The sequence below is a fragment of the Enoplosus armatus genome, chromosome 4 (genome assembly GCF_043641665.1).
Source record: "Enoplosus armatus isolate fEnoArm2 chromosome 4, fEnoArm2.hap1, whole genome shotgun sequence".
Lineage (NCBI taxonomy): Eukaryota > Metazoa > Chordata > Actinopteri > Centrarchiformes > Enoplosidae > Enoplosus > Enoplosus armatus.
Genome location: NC_092183.1, coordinates 1,322,802 through 1,330,000, shown reverse-complemented (window position 1 = coordinate 1,330,000; position 7,199 = coordinate 1,322,802). Strand labels below are relative to the sequence as shown.

The window sequence follows — 7,199 nt, the reverse complement described above, 5'->3', positions numbered from 1 at the left end:
TTACACACCAGCAAAATGGCCAAAATGCAAACGTAACCTCGGAGCAGGTGATGGTTACGAGGCCTGAACTTCAGCCGAGATGGTTTAAAACGAGCTGCTGGTATCTGAGGAATGTGAGGAGCGCTTGATTTAACGTGCAGAGCTTTGAACTGACAGACGACACTGCAGCCATGCTGAACGCTACCAAACGCACCTGAAAACCTGAGCGTGGAGTTATTTCGAGGATGTAAAGATTGTGTTACTGAAGAATTTGACCTCTGACGTCAAACGAGTCACTCAAGACTGAGCTGCTCGACTCAGAATACGAGCCCTGAAGACATAAACACCTCACACACACACACACACACACACAGGTGTGCAGGGTATCATAGCTCCGTCAGCGGTGGGTGGAGCCTCTGTGAGGCAGAGTAAAGTATCAGTGAAAAGCATCGAAGCTTCAGACTGATGAGTTCCAACATGACGAGACACAAACATTCACACACAAAACACATGAAGAGCTGATGAAACATGATGTTTTTTTCTAAATTAAACCATTTATACAAGAACAGCTGGAACGATTTATCGATTAGAAAATCGTCAACTTTTTTGCTGGTTGAAGTGATTTTTTGGTGTGAAACCATTTCCTGGTTCCAGCTGTTCAGATGCAGATGTGCTGCTTTCCCTCTGAATGCTGTTAATAACTGTAACGTCTTGTTAATAATGTGGAGCTTTGTGAAGGCGTCACTTTGGGCTCTGGGTCATTGTGACCAAACGATCGATCCATTAATGGAGGAAATAATCAGCTGATTCATCCACAGTGAACTAATAATCATTAGCTGATAGTTCAGAATGAGCTCCACCTCAACTCCAACAGCAACATCCTGTTTCACATTAATGAGGAGGAATAATCCTCTAATGACAGAATCTATAACAGGAGGACAGACACAGGGGGACAGACACAGGGGGACAGACACAGGGGGAATAATCCTCTAATGACAGAATCTATAACAGGAGGACAGACACAGGGGGACAGACACAGGGGGACAGACACAGGGGGAATAATCCTCTAATGACAGAATCTATAACAGGAGGACAGACACAGGAGGACAGGAGGACAGACACAGGAGGACAGACACAGGGGGACAGACACAGGAGGACAGTCACAGGAGGACAGACACAGGAGGACAGACACAGGGGGACAGACACAGGGGGAATAATCCTCTAATGACAGAATCTATAACAGGAGGACAGACACAGGAGGACAGACACAGGAGGACAGACACAGGGGGAATAATCCTCTAATGACAGAATCTATAACAGGAGGACAGACACAGGAGGACAGGAGGACAGACACAGGAGGACAGACACAGGGGGACAGACACAGGAGGACAGTCACAGGAGGACAGACACAAGAGGACAGACACAGGAGGACAGTCACAGGAGGACAGACACAGGGGGACAGACACAGGGGGAATAATCCTCTAATGACAGAATCTATAACAGGAGGACAGACACAGGAGGACAGACACAGGGGGAATAATCCTCTAATGACAGAATCTATAACAGGAGGACAGACACAGGAGGACAGGAGGACAGACACAGGAGGACAGACACAGGGGGACAGACACAGGAGGACAGACACAGGGGGACAGACACAGGAGGACAGTCACAGGAGGACAGACACAGGAGGACAGTCACAGGAGGACAGTCACAAGAGGACAGACACAGGAGGACAGTCACAGGAGGACAGACACAGGAGGACAGTCACAAGAGGACAGACACAAGAGGACAGACACAGGAGGACAGTCACAGGGGGACAGACACAGGAGGACAGACACAAGAGGACAGACACAGGGGGACAGACACAGGAGGACAGACACAGGGGGACAGACACAGGAGGACAGACACAGGGGGACAGACACAAGAGGACAGACACAGGGGGACAGACACAGGAGGACAGTCACAAGAGGACAGACACAGGGGGACAGACACAGGAGGACAGACACAGGGGGACAGACACAGGGGGACAGTCACAAGAGGACAGACACAGGAGGACAGTCACAGGAGGACAGACACAGGAGGACAGTCACAGGAGGACAGTCACAGGAGGACAGACACAGGAGGACAGTCACAAGAGGACAGACACAGGAGGACAGACACAGGAGGACAGTCACAGGGGGACATCTGACTGCTGGAGTACTTTCAGGACAGTTTACTGATGGTCCTCACAGACTTTGACTTGTAACCTGCATGTCTTTATGGACGCTCCACACAGCCGAGCGGTGGACTCCAGGACCTTCTTGCTAACTAATGAGTCAAATCCACTCAGAAAACTGACAGATGTGCGTTTTGATCCTGTTTATAGATTCCTGACAGTTTGTTCAGGATGTGCAGCCAACAAGGTGTCTAACATGCCGAAGTCACAGTTCCCTCTGAACCTTCAGACCTCTCTGAGGGCGACAAGATGAGACGATATATCGTCTTGGTTCTGTGACTTTTAAATCCTCATTATTTGAATGGAGTTCTGCCTGATGGTTTGGGTCTGCAGGGCCTCCCCTCAGCAGCAGCCATGTTCAGCGTTCTTCCTCTCAGTTCCACGTGCCTCTAACAGAACCTCTGTGTGGTTTCTTAATGGTTTAATGAGCTGCTGGCTGCGGCTCCGCAGATGGAAACTCGACACACACTCGCTCATTTACACTCATCTGTAATCTGCTGCTTCCACTCGTACCACGACTGCTACCAGCGCTCACTTCTCCAGAAGCCATTTTGACTGTTTCCTGGAAGTGTTTGTGTTCAACAGTGCGGCTCAAGTGGTGTTTATATAAAAAGGCATCATAACTCAGATCAGAGCCTGAGAAGAGGGTCAAAGACGTACTGACCTGAGGTTTAACGTCTTTGGAAACGTTGATCTAACGTTGTGAAGGAGTTTGCTGGAAGGAGGCTGTGTTTTCAGGTTTTCATGCCGCGTGTCGGCCGCTAACACAGATACACTCTCTCAGAGAGTTCAACCTTTGGCAGAAATCTCACAGACGGATCACTTCATTGGCTCCGGGTTGAGCTGGAGAGGTTTTAGAAGAGATCTGGATCTGATGCCGTATAAACTGGGATGGGACGAATTATCTTTTATTGGAAAGCAAGAGTGCTCACACACGCTGAGATTCCTGATGTCATCTTGTTAACTTTTAGTCCTCAAAGAGTTTCAGAGTGCAGCGAGGGCACAGCATCCACAGCTCATTGTGTCAGAGTTTACACACACAAGACAAGCGATCCTCAACATGAGATTATCATCAGAGGCTGTTTCCCTGTTCTATGAGAAGAGTAAACGTGATGTTGAAGCTATAACATTCTGTCAGTGCCGCAGACCTGCGCTTTAAAATCGTTCATGGGAGTCAACTGTCTTCAGAGGCTTTTTGTTAACCTTCAGGAAACAAAGCTGCGGTGGTTCGATGGTCAGAGACAAACAGACCGATGTGAAACTGAACAACAGACGTCATGGGAGTTAGTGAGGAAATATAAACCTGGCAGCAGGAGAGTCCTGGACCTGATTACATGCTGGTTCTTCTCTCAGTCACATGACTAAACAAACACCATCCTGCACCGCTCACAGAGACGGAGCGATGAAGGGAACAAACTGCCCCCCTCCAGCAGTGAGAAACAGTACGTCCTCTGTAGCTTCAGGAGACGGTGGATCAGTGATCAGCTGCCAGGACTCACTTTTTCTTTGATTATTTTCCCAGTGAATCAAAAAAGTGACCTCTCCAGACGCTGACTGCTGAGTCAGCGATACGGCTACACCAACTAAATCAATGACGGAGAGTTCACTGAAGAGGTCCGACTTCATTCTGCAGAAAGATCATTTAACAGCAAGCGCTCCCCCCTGATGAACTTCTCATGGAGCAGAAGTACAAGACAGAGATAACGTGCACAGGAAGCGTCCTGGACGGCTTCAGGAGACTCAGAGAGACGGCCGTCAGTAAACTGAGCCGAGTGTGAAAATAACCCACACATGATCCCGACACACCTCACAGCAACACACACACACACACTCACACTCAGTCGGCCACACGTATTTACCAACCGAAACTCTCTAAACTGACTGCAGAAATCCTGCTCTCTGATTGGCTGGTAGTTGTCCCATCGCTCTAAATCAGTGTTCGAGGTGCAGTAAATTAAACTGTGGGTTACCATAGCAACAGCACTGATGCTTGACAGTAAACTGAGGTCAACAGAAAGCACCTCCTGCATTACTTGTGTACGTGAAGCCGTCGAGTCATTATCCCTTCTTCATTATCAGTCCTGTGATATGAACCTGCTGTTCTCAGTAAAATGTCCTGCTTTGCATGATATCTGAGGTCCAATCAGGATCTCTAACCAGACGAATTCCAGTAATATTAACATAAAGTAAGTGATCATAACTCAAAGTAAGCAGAAGGTCTTATTTTCTGCGTTAAGGATATAAATGAAACCTTCAGTAGTGTCAGTCTGAGCACTAAAGGTCATTCTGGAGGGGAAAAAGACCCACAATCATCACACAGATTATCAGCAGTTCAAACAGGCTGTAAGTCTCCACATCAAACATTCATCACGTTCACTGGCTGACTGCAGACTGACTGACTGCAGACTGACAGCAGACTGACTGTAGACTGACTGCAGACTGACTGACTGCAGACTGACTGCAGGCTGACTGACTGCAGACTGACAGCAGACTGACTGTAGACTGACTGCAGACTGACTGACTGCAGACTGACTGCAGGCTGACTGCAGACTGACTGACTGACTGCAGACTGACTGCAGACTGACTGTAGACTGACTGCAGACTGACTGACTGCAGACTGACTGCAGACTGACTGTAGACTGACTGCAGACTGACTGACTGCAGACTGACTGCAGGCTGACTGCAGGCTGACTGACTGCAGACTGACTGACTGCAGACTGACTGACTGCAGACTGACAGCAGACTGACTGTAGACTGACTGCAGACTGACTGACTGCAGACTGACTGCAGGCTGACTGACTGCAGACTGACAGCAGACTGACTGTAGACTGACTGCAGACTGACTGACTGCAGACTGACTGCAGGCTGACTGCAGACTGACTGACTGACTGCAGACTGACTGCAGACTGGCTGACTGACTGCAGACTGACTGTAGACTGACTGCAGACTGACTGACTGCAGACTGACTGCAGACTGACTGTAGACTGACTGACTGCAGACTGACAGCAGGCTGACTGCAGACTGACTGCAGACTGACTGCAGAATGACTGCAGACTGACTGCAGACTGACTGTAGACTGACTGACTGCAGACTGACTGACTGAAGACTGACTGCAGACTGACTGTAGACTGACTGACTGCAGACTGACTGCAGACTGACTGACTGCAGACTGACTGCAGACTGACTGCAGGCTGACTTCAGACTGACTGTAGACTGACTGACTGTAGACTGACTGACTGCAGGCTGACTGCAGACTGACTGTAGACTGACTGACTGCAGACTGACTGCAGACTGACTGTAGACTGACTGACTGCAGACTGACTGACTGCAGACTGACTGCAGACTGACTGTAGACTGACTGCAGGCTGACTGACTGACTGCAGACTGACTGCAGGCTGACTGACTGTAGACTGACTGACTGCAGACTGACTGACTGCAGGCTGACTGCAGACTGACTGCAGGCTGACTGTAGACTGACTGACTGCAGGCTGACTGCAGACTGACTGCAGGCTGACTGTAGACTGACTGACTGACTGACTGCAGACTGACTGACTGTAGACTGACTGCAGGCTGACTGCAGACTGACTGTAGACTGACTGCAGGCTGACTGCAGACTGACTGCAGACTGACTGCAGACTGACTGTAGACTGACTGCAGGCTGACTGCAGACTGACTGCAGACTGACTGCAGACTGACTGTAGACTGACTGTAGACTGACTGCAGACTGACTGCAGACTGACTGACTGCAGGCTGACTGCAGACTGACTGTAGGCTGACTGACTGCAGGCTGACTGCAGACTGACTGTAGGCTGACTGACTACAGACTGACTGCAGGCGTCACACAGACTGTCCTCAGAAGACTACAGGAGGAGAGTAAAGGTGGAGACGTCCAGGTGCTCTGAGCTGACGCCACAGTGAAGACTGTAAAGATATCACAATGAGGTACCTTGAATTTGAATTTTCTCATGTATGTGTGTGTTCACAGGCTGCAACTTCAGACTGTCTTCTTGATTTATCGATTAATCGTTCGGCCAATGAAACATCCCAGTTGCCATGGTGCCCACAGTGATGTCATCTAATGTCTCGTTCTGTGCGATCAGCATTTTATTTGCTGTAACTTGAGACGAGAAAACATTTTACATTTACTTCAACGATTCAAGCGATTATTAAAATAGTTGCAGATCGACCGACAGTGAGTTTAAAGCAGCTTATATTTGATTTATCAGCTCTTTAATTAGTTTTAATATCATTCATCTGTTGAGTTCATGTTCATATTCCTGTGGCACTTCAGTAATACTATAAAGTTCTTACAGTGTGTTTACGGCAGCTGTTTTGTATTTTATGGCGTTTTATCTTCTAATCCTGGTCTACAGTTTAACCTCTTGAACCTGTTTAATCCTGACTCCTGTTGATCCTACAGTATCACTGTAACAGACTGTGGTGTCGCTTTAGGAGCTTCTCTGTGATCACTCCTCCTGCAGACAACAAAGATCTCAGATGTCACATTTAGGCCTCAGTCTGATCTCAGCTCAGTTGTCATGCAGTCAGAGTTTCTGTCTGCGGTGTGAGCCCAGCTTCACTCTCCCGTGTCAGTGCGTGAAAGCAGCACGCAGAGCTGTTTACCTGTCCGCGGGTCCCCTCCGGATCCACAACAGCAGCGAGCCTCTCTCCGGTTCGCTCCGTTTTTCTCGGAGTCCAGTCCGGCAGGTCGGGAGTTAGTCGTCGGAGACAGACGGAGGAGCTCACAGGACCATGGTGGAGAAAAGTAACGGTGTTTATCTGCTGGTGGTTCACTGTCTGCTCCACTTCTCTGCTTTTATTCCTTCGCCGTCTAGTTTTCCTTCAGCGGGCTGTTGGAAGAAGAAGGTCTGCACACTCCGGAGAGACGGGAAGAAAAAAAGTTGCTGTGTATTTACATCACATCCCGTTTCCGAGGAGGAGGAGGAGGAGGAGGAGGAGGAGGCCGCCTGGGCCCCCGGACTGTCTGACATCTGAGAAGTTGAAG

General features: G+C 49.0%; 1 protein-coding gene across 1 annotated transcript in view; it reads right to left on the bottom strand.

Annotated features, from left to right (window-relative positions):
• The window catches only part of ddr2l (discoidin domain receptor family, member 2, like), a 22,422-nt gene extending 15,466 nt beyond the window's left edge, over positions 1-6,956 (bottom strand). Inside the window, exon 1 of the mRNA XM_070903997.1 lies at positions 6,818-6,956. The gene's annotated coding sequence lies outside the window, so the exon portion shown is untranslated. The remainder of the gene's footprint in view (positions 1-6,817) is intronic.
• Positions 6,957-7,199: the final 243 nt, after the last annotated feature.